The sequence below is a fragment of the Myodes glareolus genome, chromosome 11 (genome assembly GCF_982192425.1).
Source record: "Myodes glareolus chromosome 11, mMyoGla1.1, whole genome shotgun sequence".
Lineage (NCBI taxonomy): Eukaryota > Metazoa > Chordata > Mammalia > Rodentia > Cricetidae > Myodes > Myodes glareolus.
This window is the reverse complement of record NC_142036.1, coordinates 46,442,063-46,457,068: the sequence shown is the minus strand read 5'-3', so window position 1 is coordinate 46,457,068 and position 15,006 is coordinate 46,442,063. Positions and strand designations below refer to the sequence as shown.

Sequence of the window (15,006 nt, the reverse complement as noted above, 5' to 3'; positions counted from 1 at the left end):
CATGCACAGAACCACACGACTGGCACGGGAATCCTTCGCACAGTTGGTGACCCTCAGAGGCAGGACTGACTTATCCCACATCATTCCTCACCAGGTCAACGATTCTCCTTTGGCTTGGCCTTCTCATAGATGCATTCAGGCTTTACTGCCCTTTCTCCACCTCTAGGCATTGCTAACCTCGCTCCTTTGAAGTTATTAAAGGGAGGAGATAAGTCTCTGCGGTGCACATTAAAGAGGAAAGAGACCCCACCACTCCTCAGTCCAGATTTTAGGAAAGCTAGGCATCTTGGGAAAACAGTTATTTCTGGTTGTGCCTTTCAGAGTAGAGTATGGGGAGGGTACCATTATCATAGAGATGGGACTTAACCGATGCTTCTCCCGTTTGCATCGACCCCCTACTCCCAGCAGGTATTGGAGCAGCATGGCTCAAAGGATTGTAGAAAGTGGTGGGAATTCTTTGGATGCAAGTTTGAGTGAGGTCGGGTGGGAACCCGGGGCCGCCGAAGACAAGCGCAACCCCCTCCGTCTGCTTCGCATCACCCTCCTCCCACGCTCGCTTGTCAGTCCTCCGCTCTTGTTTACCTCTATGCGAATAGTTCCCTGATTATAAATCAGAGGACTTGGCACTGAGTTTTGGATTATCTGCGATCTTTAACTTTCCCAGGGCAGAAGAAACTTAAGCCGCAAATCTCTTTGTTTCTCGTGGTGCCGGATCCAAATCACGGAAGTGCTGATCTGGACGGAGTGAGCCACGTCTAACCTCTGCCTCCCCCCCTGCACTCGAGGCAGTTGGTCATGTTCGCCTTCATTCACCCATTTAACAAGTATCCAGTGAGCAGCCATGTGGCCATAGACTCTGTTCTAGATGCTGAACATACAGGGTTAAAAAAAAAATAAACTCCTTTCTTCATTACCCAAGTTTATTGCAGGTGACAGACGTAACCAGACAAGCCTACGGTCATACCTCAGAACCACGGGGAACTAATTCCAGGACACACCCAGCTATCAGAACTCACACACGGCAGAACAGTGCTCACACTGAAGCTGCGTATCAGCTCTCACACACTTGTGTCACCTTGGCATTATTTGTGTGACGAACACAATGCAAGCACGGTACAAACAGCGGTTCTACCATACTATAGAGAACAAAGACACGGAGAAGGATCTGTGCCTAGTCATTAGGGATGTTAACTCTTGTACTGAGTATTTTCCATCCACAATTGGTTGGCTCCCTGGATTTGTGACCTGCAGATAGGGAGAATGACTATATGTGAGTGGTAAGCGTCCTGGTGAATTAACACAGGCTGAGAGCCAGTGGCACTCACTGTCTGCGCACAGTGGGACCTCACAGACCCCTCTGCAGAGGTCTAGTCTGAGAGTGGGAGCCGGGTGAAGAGCGTGAGCCAGGACCAGAGCAGGAAGAACATTCCAGTCAGGAGGGAAGAGCCAGTGTAAAAGCCTGGGCCTGCATAAGTTTGGTGTGTTTGCTGAACATCAAGGAACTGGAGCAGAATGAAGGGTGGGGCAGCAGTGGTGCACAGGTCAGAGCAGAGGGCAGGACCTGGCCGTGGAAACAGTGACTTCAGGTTTGTTCTCACCCATATCCTCGAAGGCCTTGGAGCAGGAGCTGCTGAAGCAGAGTGAGCACTGAAGGTCATGGTGGAAGGTCACGGGAAGACTGGTAAGGCAGAATTGGGTTCGACCTCTGGCTTGGATTCAACGTTCGCGCGTGGTACATGGTGAGTGATAGTTGTTCGTCATGGGCAGTGTCTCAAGTGGAAGCCCTAGAGGGAGGCTACACATTTTGATGGGGTAAGGCTGGGCCTCAGAGCTCACTACCTTGCTACCAATTAGTTGATTAGTAGTAAGCCCGGAAGACGGAAATGCTGCTGTTTAAACAGTAGGGGTGGGAACCGGTGAGTCTCAAAACCCTTAGCCAACAGGGCCATGGCCGGCTCTGGGGCAGGTCTCATCCCCCATCTGAGTTGTTCGGCCCCCATCAGAGCCTCCAGCACAAATACAGGCCCACCTTTTACGACCCGGCTCTATTTCTGGCCGACTGCATGTTGTCTGGTTAGTTCCCTTCCTAGGCCTTTCCCTTTGCACAATGCCAGGCACTTCACGCGAGAAGAGACAGGAAAAGGGAAGGTGTGTATTTGGAGCTCAGCCAGGTGAGACTGGCTCACCTTGTCAGTTCACTAGCTTTTGGGTGGACTGAGCCACATAGAACTCCACTGGCCGATACAATAACCATTAACCGTGTGTAACTACCCTTAAATCAAGAAGAAACAAAGTTTAAAAATTGGTTCCTTGGGCTCACTCACCAGATACCTGGTGGCTACACAGGGTTAGCAGCTCCTCAATGGGACACTGAAGAAACAGAACTTATCCTTCAAGGTAAGAACTTGGGTTGAACAGTTTCCCTTCTTCACAAAGCATGTAATTCTACAGGCACTGAACAGGGTAACACAAAGTAGAGTATGTGCCAGGAAAGGTGCCAGGAAATGGTAGCCTCTGAGGCTTTTGTGTCTCTCTTTATTTGACCCTGTTACTACTAACTGTGTGGCAAGTCACTCACTCGCCCTGTGCCTCTGTGCTCTGACATGTGAAATGGGGCTAAGAGGCACTCAGGATGCATGTCCCACGGTATAACACGATCCTTATTTTTCTTAGTAATCCCAGACCCTTGAGAACCGCCCTGTCAGCCCTCTGTCGACTGATCCAAGCCAGAATTCAGAAGCTCAGGTCCTGCTTTACTTAGTGGAAAGGTTAACATAGTTTGGTTCAATAAAGGAGTCTGGAGATTTTAGTCTCTGTGAAAGGCCTGGCCGTGGTTGGTGGCAGGAAGTCCTAATGAAACAAATAGACAATTCTGATCACAAAAATATGTCTTTTGATGCCAAGCACGATGGCAAAGGACTATGATTCAAGCTATTCCAGGAGCTGAGGAGGAGGAATGAAAGTTCAAGGCCTGTTGGAGCAACTTAGTGAGACCTAATTTCAAAACAAATAAATTTAAAAAAAAAAAAAACACCAAAGGGCCGAGAATGCAGTTTGGTAGTAGAGCAGTTGCCAAGATGCACAAGGCCCTGGGTTTGGTTCCCAGCACTGCAAAGACAATAAAATCAGGTGTTCAACCTCTCAGAACACTCTAAAAGAAGCCAGGGCTGCAGATGTGGGACAGCTGGTAAAAGGTTGGCTGCACATGCATGAAGATCTGAGTTCGATCCCTGTATCACAAGTAAAAGCAGTGGTGTGTGCCAGCACAGGGAAGTAAAAACCAATAGATCTCTCATTTTTGCTGGCTGGCCAGCCGGTCCTCCTTTGTGAGTTCCAGATCTATGGGAGGCCCAAGAAAAGACTCAAAAAACCAAGGTGGATAGCATTGGAGGAACAAAGCCCAAGGTTAACCTTTATCGTGTGGGTCCATACGCGTGCACGCTTACACACACATACCAAAACCAAAACCAGGGGCTAGAGAGATGGCTCAGAGGTTAAGAGCATTGTCTGCTCTTCCAAAGGTCCTGAGTTCAATTCCCAGCAACCACATGGTGGCTCACAACCATCTGTAATGGGGTCTGGTGCCCTCTTCTGGCCTTCAGGCATACACACAGAATATTGTATACATAATAAATAAATATTTTTTAAAAATTTTAAAAAAAACAAAAAAAAAGCCAACAAAAACCCTTAAGTCCCACCTCTTGCTCCCTTGGGGGAGCACCATTCTAGAAGGAGGCTCTCAAACAGCCCTCTGATATCTGTAGAGATCAGTCTTCCTTTCCATGTTGAATTTTTGGATTTTTGTCATGAGAGCTCTTTTGATGACAGGATCTGGCGGGTAGCTGTTAGGGTTTGCCTGGGGTTAGGCGGCAGTCATTTGCTGAGCAAGACAGTGTGTGGCTTAAGAGTTGATGCTGAAATTCTCCCACCTGCTTCATGCAGTTCAGGGGAGACTTGCTTCCAGCTCCCAGCTGCCTTCCAGAACTGTTCAATGGAGATCCCGTCTCCACTGCTTGTTTTCTTTCATTTCCGATAAGGAAGACAAGGGGAAAGAAGGAGAGGCCCAAGACTAACATTCTCACACTCCGTGAAACAAAATTTCACACAGTCGGTGACTTGCTTTGGTTTTCTGAGGAGCGGGCAGCCGAGAGCCTGCCCGGCTGTTACAGTCTCTGCCCTGGAGAGCCATGGCTGGGCCTGGGGAGGCAAATGCAGCTGGGGTCTTGTGGCGAGCACAGAGAGCACCCCAAACTCACCCAGTCCAGTGAAACTTTCTAAATCTCTCCTTTCAGACTTTCTCAGTACAAGTCCAGAGGTCTAGCTGTTTAGAGAAAACCTTGAAGTCATCCTTGATCACTGTCGTCTTCAGTCTTCCCAACTTTCAAGCTTCCGTTAAGTCCTGTTGGCTCCATTGTCAAAATATACCTAGAAGCCAGTCAGTTCTCACTAGTCCCACTGACACATGCTGGCCTCAGCCACCTTAGTTGGCATGTCCTGGTCTCTGCCACCCTAGTTAGTCTCAGACATCCTAGCTGGTCTCTGCCACCCTAGTTGGTCTCTGCCACCCTAGCTGCTGGTCTCTGCCACCCTAGCTGCTGGTCTCTGCCACCCTAGTTGGTCTCTGCCACCCTAGTTGCTGGTCTCTGCCACCCTGGTTGCTGGTCTCTGCCACCCTAGTTGGCACATCCTGGTCTCTTCCCTAGTTGACTGCGGCAGAAGCCTCTTCCAGTCTCCCTCCTGTTGCTCTAAAATGTGTTCTCAGCATAGCAGTCTGTTTATTCCCTGCCTCCCTCAAACTCTTCCAAACAGGCTCAAAAACGCTCCCCTGCTTTCGGAGTAAAAGCTAGTTCCTACCACGGCCACCAAGACACTAAACCATTCGCCACTGTCAACGTTCAGACCTCTCCCTGGCCTCAGTGATTCCACTCTGGCTCCATTGGCCTCCTTGCTTCCTTCAGACAGCACCAGATGCGAGTCCACCCTAGACGACTGGCTGCAACTGCTCTCTCTGGCTAGCTTCCTCATCTCGCTGTGTCTTCACTCAAATTTCTCTTGTTTAGTGAGACTGACAGGACCCTGACCACCCGCGCTAACCTCAACAACTACCCACAAGGCCTTGCCTTTCCCTGTCTTCATTATTCAATTTTCTCTCTTGTAACTTCCTAACACGGTACAGAACTTGCTTGTTTGTGATGTCTTTTGCTTCTGTGTCGACTCTGGAAGGGCAGTGACCTTGCTTGGGCTCTTTAGTTCCCTGCTCACTCTCCAGTGCCTGCAGACGCATCTCTCATGGATGCTTTTCTTTGCCCATTAGTGACCCAACTCTTGGAGATCACGACAGTCCAGGGGGCCTGCCCTGAGAGGAACTAAGATGCTGCAATCCCAGCTATTGCCATGCAAAAACCAAACAAAAACAAAACACCGCAATAAAACCAGTAGGGTAAAGGGAAGAGTTAAAACTCACAAAGGGAGGTCCAGATAGCTCTCTGTGTCTCATAGTGGTTAATACTCTACATTGTGGCTACAGAAACCTGAGTTTGAATCAGAGGCATGGCATTGTGGGAACAGTGGCACAGTCAGGGAGTTTCCCTTCTATGGGGCTGGAGAGATGCCTCAGCAGTTAAGAGCCCATACTGCTGTGACAGAGGGTCTGGCATCAGCTTAGAGCAGCTCACAGCCACCTGTAACTCCAGGTTCAGGAGAGCTGATTCCCTCTCCTGGTCTCAGAAGGCACCTGTACTCATATGGCACACGTAAAAGTCACACACACACACAAACACATTTAAAAAAAAATCTTGAAGGCTCACAAAGGAGTCTTCAGTAACCTGCTATTAAGCCAGACTTTAAAGAGATTTTCAAAACACGCACAATGCTGTCATTCTTTCTCACCACGCTTTGTTTTGTTTTAGTAAGTGTAAGCAGTCATTTTTACAATAAGTGGTTATTTTTAATTCAAAAGAAACAGGGCCTAAGTCCGGGCTTGCGGAGGGAGGGGTAAGCGAATGAGAAGTTGTCTAAACGATGGCATCGCTATCAACAATAGGAGACAGTAAGTCAGCAAACAGCAAAGACTTAAAAGACATAGAGCAGCTTCTTTAGGCTAGCTCTCCCTAACCACTGCATTGTGTTCTCAAGTTTTGTTGAAGACCCCGAAGAGGCTTTGTTTAGCGGATTGTTCTATTGGTAAATCCTGTAGTGACAGGCTCAGGATTCTCATCAGCTAGAACTCACGCTTGTGTGTGCTCACCCAGAACCAGTCCATGTCACAAATAAGCGGTGGCAGGAGCAATGGGGTGCAGTTCAGAGGTAGGGTCGTAAAGGGGCTCACTCTGAAAGCCACTCACTGTGATGTGAGTACACTGGAAAAACCCACAGCCAAAAGCCAAGTCCTGCCGTCCACAGTCAGCAGCTGCCCAGGCTGTGAGTCAGCTGTCTCAGGGCAGAGCCTCCAACCCAGTGGTTCTCAGCCTTCCTGATACGGGGACCCTTTGAGTCCTCATGTTGTGGTGATCCCCAACTTCATAACTGTCATGTCGCTACTGTTATGAATCGTAATGTAAATATCCGATATGGGACATGGAGGAGTCACAACCCACGGATTGAGAACCACTGCTCAAATTCCTGTCCAACTCTCTGGTAGCTACAACCTTCTGAGACCCTGACCCACCCAAGACATACCTGGTCTCAGCAACTATAGGAAGTAACCAAGGAGAACTGTTGCTTTACTCTAATGGGCTGGTGTGTGTGTGTGGATGACTACCTTGTTATGCAACAATAAATTATTAAATGATTTTTATTATATTATAAATTAAGAGAGAAAATAATGTTAGAGCATTTGTATTTACTCATTTAAATGAATAAATTTAATATTTAGTTCATTTGTTTAAAATTAATTTATTTAAAAATTAAAAGAATCTTTCATTGCAAAAACAACTGCTTACTGACACAAAGCAAACCTTGGGAAGAGTGGCAGCATGGTACATTTTTGTGCAAATCTAATGTCTGTCTTAATAGAAGACAGCTGGGCTCTCGTATCTCCTTCCGCAGCCGATCAGCGGTACTGATGTTTTGGTTGCAGCCTGTGAAGGAAACACAGCCTCCCTCCCCGACACATCGCTGCAAAAGGGAGGGTTCCTTTAATGGCCTTTCCCAGAGCATTACAGATCTTTTTTGACATGATTCTGAACGCCACTAATGGCAGTTTACCGAAGGTTTGCGATGTGCAATCTGAAACCGAGTCACTGAACTCTGTGTGCTCGACACTAAAGCCACTGGGTCCAGCTTGTACTTTGAATAGGTCTTTGGGGGTATGCCTGGGTCATTTGGAAAATATTGCTTCGTTAAACTATGCAGATCTTCCCAGTTTGATATATTCCGTGAAGAAAACCAAAACTCTGTGTTTGTTAATGACACCGTTGGCTTAATCAGAAAGTTCTGTGGGGGGGGGGGGCAAGTGTCAAACTCCCTGTGGCACATAGAAGTTTCCAGAAATTCTAAGTTCTGCTCAAAGCCAAGAATATGTTTGCCTCATACACAGTCAGTTATGTTTGTATGGCAGCCTCGGGTGGTTGTTTTTGCTGCGTTTTTTTTTTTGTTGTTGTTGTTGTTGTTTTATTTTGTTTCATTTTTCACTTTTCATTCTTCAGAAATGTCTACCAAATAGCCTGCTCTGAGTGTTTCGTGGCTGCCTGGTCCTTTGCCTTCTGTGGAAGTGGCTCATTCCATTCACAACCCCCAAGGTACGTCTCTAAGACAAGTCAGCTCACAGCAAGGCGAGCTAGCGAGGCTCCACACCTTCATCTCAGCCCACTATACAGAATAGTGAACAAGGGAACCGTGGACAAGCCTGTATACACTGCTCCATGTTGAACATTCTGGAGTGAAGTTGGCCTCCACACACCTACCCCAAAAGTTTGTAGCAATGAAGACAGCTATGACGGCCAGAGTAGTCTGGCATCGGCAATTTTAACCAAATGTCAACATGGTAAGAAAGGAAATAGCACCTTGCTTTATTGTGAAAATATCTGTAGCCTTGCCCGCACCCCGGTAGGGTCTCATGGATTGCCAAGGTCCCTCGGACTCCCTGTGCGAGTCACAGCTTGCAGAAACATTAATGTGTCCTATTTCAGGGTGACTCTGCTATGTGCTAAGGCATGCATGTCCCAAGCTTTTGCGCACCTCTCCTATAAGCTAGAAAATGTATCACTGAAGAATAGCAATATATTCTAACGGTTTGATTAGATATGAAACGGGCTCTTTCTTTATTTAGGGTCAGTTAGGGTAATCCTCATGCTTTTGTTTGCCCCACTGGTAAGTCTCTGAGAAATCCCTCAGATGATCGGTGCTATATTGAATAAATATAGCAGACAAGGATGCTAATCCCTGCACTCTTCCTCTGTAACATTGCTGCTCCCTTCATCTGAAGTGCAGTGACGCTCGGTGGATGCAGAGAAGACCTCATTTCGGATCAGTAAGTTTCCTTCTTGTTCTCATGCCAGCATTATCAGCAAGGTGGATGTAAAGAGCAGCAGGCCCACAGGCCATGTGCAAGGCTGGGGCTCACCTTTTCCACGGTGCCTGCAGAGAGCAGGGAGGGGCTGGCTGCTTCTTCATCCTTACTCAGTTTAGTTGCCAGAAATGCAGAAGAGGCTTGAACCGTATACCTGACTGGGCCCTGCTCTATGGTTAGTGACACTGTGTGGTTCTTCCGTCTGAGAGCAGGCCCAGGTCTGCAGGCAGAAGCAGCAGGCAGCTGTGTCTTGAGCCCTGGGAATTGGAGACCTTTACACATCTATTTGCCTGGTTGGGGGCAGGAGGAAATCACCAAAACCTTCAAACAGGAGGCCAGAGCGGGGAAACAAAGGGGAGGCCTTAAGTGACCTGTGACTTTGGGTCCTATGAGCAACTACAGACCTCCTCCATCCCTTTTTGTCCTTTCAGGTCCCTAATAACCAGTCTTTTCATTATCTTCCAGGTCAGCAGGATTGAGCTGATGGGAGACGAGCGGATGAAGGCAGAAACAGGTGTTTGAGATGCCCTCCCCATTAGAAGCCAGATGAGTAAGATGAGCAGTGAGGCCGAGGCCAGCTACCCAAGACTGTGTTTTCTCCTCTTTTTTTCTTCTTTCCTCTTTTTCTGCTTGGGAACCCTGTGAGATCACTAGAAACCAGTTACCAAAGCAGACCATGAGAAGACTTAAGGATCCAGGGAAAGAGACTACATAGTTACCTTCTGCACTAACAGCCCAGGAACCATCAGCATCCAGAGCCATCCAGAAGCTTCTATGGCATGCCACCACCCTGTGGTATGCTGGAGCCACGGGTTTGCACACACCTTGTCCCAGCTTCATAGTTGGGACAAATCACAGTGACATGGTAGCTTGAAGTGACAGCAAAGGGAATAGTTACACACAGATATTGGCGAACTGCAAATCAGACGCCCTTGCTGATTGTCATGCATTTACCAGCCCATCAGTGCCTCCACTGTGGCAATTATCTCAGGGGGATTACGTTGGAATTCTGGAGAGATGAGATGGGGTGGGAGTGTTGTTGTTTAACATGTAGGTTTCTGGCCATCCTGAGCCAAGGAGGGTCTGTTTCTCTGGAGGCAGAGCCTGTCGGAAGGTTCCTTTAGCAAACCCCTAAGGCTATTAATAAATTCAATAAAATTTGAGACTTGAGGCTTAGGGAGTGGGAGTGGAGAGTGGGTGTGCATCTGGCTCTTGGCATCTGGAATAAACAGCTGGCGCCAGCCCCAGTTGACTTGAGAACCGGCAGCTGTTTTACCTCGAGATATAACTTCATGACAGGAAAAAGAGGTGGGAATTCTGGGGTTCCGGCTACTCACTGACAACACAATTGGCTCTGCCTTGGATCTCAGGATGTCTCCACTTTGCAGCCGTGAGATTTTTGACCCAACGCAAGCACATGCCCAGATAGATATATGGCCCATCAAGAAGGAAGTCCTCATGGTTCCATCCAGTGTTGTGGCCAGTGTGGCATAGGGAGCCCTCAGGCAGCCTGACACTAGACTGCTCAGGACAGAGTGGACAGGCAGAATCAAGGACTTACAAACCAGGCGTGCTTTGCAAAGCAAAGTCCTGTTGACTACCTCCCATTGAGCAAGGAAGCGAAATTACCTTAAGGCAGGGGGTGGAGGGGAGATGAGGGGGATGGCAAGGTGGCTCAGCCAGTAAGAGCGCTTTCTGCCAAGCCTGAAGGCCTAAATTCAATGTTTTAGACCTACATGGTGGGAAGAGAGAATGGTCTTTGACAAATAGGTGCAAATGTGTGTATGTATACACGTGCATGCGCGCGCGCGCGCACACACACACACACACACACTAAAAAGTGTTTAAAAAGAAAAAGAGAAGAAACAAATTCCCCAGCTGTGCCATGGTAAGTCTGAAAGGAGCCCAGCTCTGCTTTGGACTGGCTGTGCATCTGACTGAGTGGGCAGCTCAGATTCATTTTTTTTTTTTTCCTAAAAGCTTGACCGTGTTTCAAAACAGTCTTGGGAGGTAGATAGCAATGAAAAAAACAAAGACAGAGCTGGCCCATGGACGAGCTGGGGCTTGAACCCCCAGCTCTGCGGCTGCAAGGTACTGCTTCCTTCCCAAGCACAGTGCAGGATTTCTCCTGCATACACTGGGAATCCAGGAGAGTCCTTGCTAGGCCACCGACGCCAATTCCTGGACATAGGAGCTCAAATGAATTCTTAGACTATCAGAGCCGCCCGCATCCAATGCAGATTCAGAAACACAGTCCAAAACCACATGTGAAACTTGCGGGGCTGTAGGATATTAAATTGTAAACTATTAGATTACTGGCTATTAGATTATGTGCTGGAGTGGATAACTGAGAGTCAGCCATGTTTGTGCGTACACTCTAGGCACGCCCTGTTTCAGGCATTTAAGCTCGCAATAGCTCATGATTGTGCCTGGTGTGTTTATCCTAACAATTCAGGGCTGTTATTAAACATGAAACTTCATCAAATACGAGGCCGGCAAGGCCAAATGGCCCACTTGAGGAAAACAAGATGTGATTTCAAGTGTTTTTCAGTCTCTCTTTGTGCCCAGAAACTCTTCTCGACTGCAGGAACTGTGTCTGCTTTGAAGTTCTGAATTCAGGGCTTGAGGATATAGCTTTGTGGTAGAACATTTGCCTAACATGCTCAAGGTCCTGAGTTTGATTCCTCGTACTAAAACCACACAGAGAAGGAGAGAAAGCGAGAGAGAAATCACTCATTTAGCAGATATATGGAAAGAAGCAACAAGATCCCTGTTAGATCGCTCAGATCTGCAGGGACAGAATAAGGGATGTTCACAGGCAAGCAGTCGCCTGTGTTAGAGAAGAAAGGGCAGAGAAACTTGGCTTCATCCCCACAAACTTTAGTTTATCAGGAAACAGATATTAAGCAAATGAATACGCAGATAAATGTGTGCTTACGCATTGTCTTCAGGACCGTGAAAGACAAGTGTGTGGTACAAACAGAAAGGCCAGCAGCTTTGAACAGTCACCTGCTCTGGAGAATTTCCGTGGGGTCCTTGCTGCCATGGGGCTTGGTTGGTCAAGGTTAGAGGACACTGAGAGTTCTGAGTAGGATGTTGGAAAGGGAAGGGTCAGCAGCAGCTGGCGACCGTGGTGCCCTCCACCTGGATGAGATCATCCAGGAATGCAAGTAAGGGCAAGGGTGAGACCGAGTTCCTCCCTGGATCACCCAGGGCCCCCAGGATACACTTGAGGCCTGTCTCCTGCCTTCCGGTAAACCAGGCTGGCAATCTGAGCAGTCTCTAACTCCATCCAAACCCATCGCTTTTCAGTGCATATAAGCAGGGAATGCTAAGTAAGAGCAACACAGCCAGTCCACATTTCTTGAGATGTTCAATAAAACAGAGGCAACAGGAAGTTTTCAGTCCGGAGTCTCGGGCAACCTGAGGTTTAAGACAGTTTTCTTCGATGGGAAAACATTTTGGTTTGGGGTTTGATACCCTTCCCTTCCTGCTTCCTTACATTGATCTCACGGTGGCTTCTCTCTACAAACTGTTCCAACTGGCTCCTTTGGCAGCAAAAAGCCCTGCCCTGACAGTTAATGTTAGCCAACATTTATTGAACACTTAGTATATGTAGGTCCCAAACCAGGCACTTTACATGGGCAGGCCTCATGGAGACCTCATGGACTCTCTGAGGTTGGCCCCCTACTGCTCACACTCCATGGGGGAGGGCGTCCTGTGAGTCAACTGATCAGGGATAGGCTGGGATTTAAACAAGATCCTCCCGGCCCACCCATGGAGCATAAGGGAAGTAATACAGAGATTCCCCACTTTTGGGCTTACTGTTTTAAAAGCGCAAAATGAATCCTAATATTCTGGTTCTTTGAGGTGGTTCTTAGCCTGGCTGGGTTGAGCCCTGCTCTGAGGTTGGGTAGCCTAGGTCAAGTATATGGTTACCAGTTTCAAACAAGAAGGGAGTTGTGTAATGGGTCAGCTCCTGCCCCTTGAGAGAAAACAAAGCAAAAAAAGCAAAACCCAAATTTCCAAAACAGAGTTGAAGTCATAGTCTCTTCAAGCCAAACCTCTCAGGCGGTCTCAAGGGGAGAACAGAAGAACATGGGAGACTCCTCTAGCATTTCTGAGACGTGCGGAGCAGAGCTTTTGTGAGCTCTATAATCCTCCTTGTAGCTCAGAGGCCTGGCCACCGTCTGTAAAACAACCCGGAGCCATGTGACTTGTGGAGCGTACCAGCGCGCGAATGGAAGACAGTAATTATCTCCAATTCCAGTTAGGAAAGCTGAACCCTGCCTCTTTCGTGCCTCAAACAATTATTGAAGTGCCTTTTGAAGCACTGGAGAGAAGAGAAAAAGCAAAACAAACCAGAGCCAATTAGAGCCTGGGATTTGAGGGTGGCTCCGAATGGTGCGGAGGGACTTGGGAGGAACTGTGGGAGAGGGTCAGAGGTCACCTCAAAGCTCCAGCTGCCAGCCAACTTGGCCTGTGCCAAAAGAGCCATTACTTTGCCTTTAGAATCAAGGCCCTCACCCTGGCTGGGGAATGTTTTGCAGGAACAGCCTCTGCAGGGCTGTTGAAGAAGGCTCCCTGATTAGATAAGGCCTGGAATGTGTTTGATGTTGTGCAAAACAGTCTCTGACAGCTCTCCTAACTCCAAGCCATCCAAGGCTTTTCCTCAGCAGAAACCCAGCTCAAGAAACTGAATCATGGAGGTCTCTCCTGTAGGGGTGTACCTGGGGGAATCTGGGAATGTGTACGCCACTGAGAGTCAAGGGCCTTGGCTCTGGAGCTCTTCCGGAGGTTGGGAGGCAGCCTGAGAAACCACTGCTGGACATGGAAACCAAGGGCTGCAAACGGCCTTGCTGTGGGGAGGGATCTGAGGGCAAGCCCGCCTCACTCAGAGCTGTGACCCAAAGTGCAGACCGGTGAGTTGGGGTGTCGAGGATTGAAAGCCAGGTTACAGAAGTCTTAACTAGGATCTGGTCCTGAGGCAGATTGTCTGGAAGGCATTTTGAGTTAGTAAATTCAGATTGCCTGTCAAGGCAAGGTGATGCCATTCAGGAAGTTCCAGTCTGAGTTTGGGTCAGGATCTGGGCACCAAATAGTCCACAGAGAAACCACTCTGCCGAGTGTCCCCATCTCGAACTGTGCAGAAGGGCTTTATTTTGTCCTTGACACGAGTGCCTCGCTCCCCTGTCTGCCATCTACTCATTTACTGTGCCTTCGTGTTTGCCCACGACTGTAAGAATGGGTCCTTGAAGGAATGATATTTCTAGAGAAAGAACAAGAAGAGACTTCTTCTTCTTCTTCTTCTTTTTTTTTTTTTTCAAATACGTTTACTTGGATCGTGTGAACACAACATTCTGGTGGCATCAAAAGCTGGCTCTGTCCAGCATGGTGACGTACACCTTTAGCCTCAGTCAGTGCTTGGGAGGCAGAGGCAGGTGGAGCTCTGTGAGTCTGAGGCCAGCCTGGTCCATAGAGTAGGTTCTAGGCCAACCAAGGCTATATAGTGAATTCCTGTCTCAAAACTAAATTAAACAAAGCAAAAACAACAATAAAAAAAGAAAAGTAGGCGGGTTCTGTGGTTGGGAGAGAAGAGGTTCATTGCTGCATCTCCTGCTTGGATAACAGTTAAGATAGTCACAGCTTCTCTGCTCGGGGGTTGTGGCCTGGTGTCCTACATGGGAAGTGCTGTCTTTAGCCTTGTCGCAGAGAGGGGTGGGATGGTGGCAGAGAAAGGATAACAGCCCTCCCTCCCGAGGACTCGTGGAGAGAGCAGCTGTCATGACCCGGAAGGGACTTAGACATACCAAAGCTCTGAAATACACTTCAGCTTTAAAATGAAGCTTTTTAAGGCTCCCACAGAACAACATTGACAGATGACCAAAGCAGAGTAGAAAGAAAAGTATACAGACCCTGTAAGCCCTGTTTGGGGATTCTCCTCACTCCTCACAGGTGTGTTAGGATAAGGTGAGAAGACTGAGGGACTGAGGGGTGCTCACGGCTCCGGTTTGAAGGTTGAACGGGCCCACAGGCTGAAGGTGATTTTAAAAAAAGAATTCTTAGCTGATCCAAGACACGTGATTAGGGAAATGTTCTAGATTTTAGAACTGAGTTAACCATGGAGATCATTCATCCTTTCCTACAAACCGTTCCGTGCGGTCCTTCTTCAGGAGGAATTCAAACCCTGTCAGCCAGGCCACGCGGAAGGCCGGCCCTTCTTCCCTAGGTTCTAATGAGGACCAGACACGAGTCTTGGGGTGTTTCCAAGATGTGAGTGTAAAAACTAGGGCTGTCTTCAGCAGTGCAGGGCCTGCCTACCAAGCACGAGACCCGAGTTTGATTCCCCAGACACACATGTGCGTGTGCACACACACACACGCACAGAATACACACACACAGAAAAAAGATGAAGATGACAGAGACAACAACAATAAAGATGAAATGGAAGGAGGAGGGCATGTCTGTAGCTTTTTGGAACAAAGCGTGTACCAAGT

General features: G+C 48.1%; 2 long non-coding RNA genes across 4 annotated transcripts; one reads left to right on the top strand and one right to left on the bottom strand.

The window, feature by feature from the left end:
* Positions 1-917: 917 nt before the first annotated feature.
* Positions 918-2,128, bottom strand: LOC146892354 (uncharacterized). The gene is made up of 3 exons (XR_015004406.2): positions 2,030-2,128; positions 1,599-1,795; positions 918-1,245 (listed from the first exon to the last, which is right to left on the bottom strand). It is a non-coding gene; the product is annotated as an uncharacterized LOC146892354 (long non-coding RNA).
* On the top strand, positions 998-9,769 carry LOC146892353 (uncharacterized). 3 transcript variants are annotated; one of them, XR_015004403.2, is made up of 5 exons: positions 998-1,113; positions 1,613-1,739; positions 7,647-7,739; positions 8,426-8,470; positions 8,975-9,769. It is a non-coding gene; the product is annotated as an uncharacterized LOC146892353 (long non-coding RNA). The 3 variants fall into 3 exon arrangements; XR_015004405.2 differs by lacking the exon at positions 998-1,113 and having other exon boundaries at positions 1,181-1,739; positions 7,647-7,984; XR_015739222.1 differs by lacking the exon at positions 998-1,113 and having other exon boundaries at positions 1,323-1,739.
* The last annotated feature ends 5,237 nt before the right edge of the window (positions 9,770-15,006 follow it).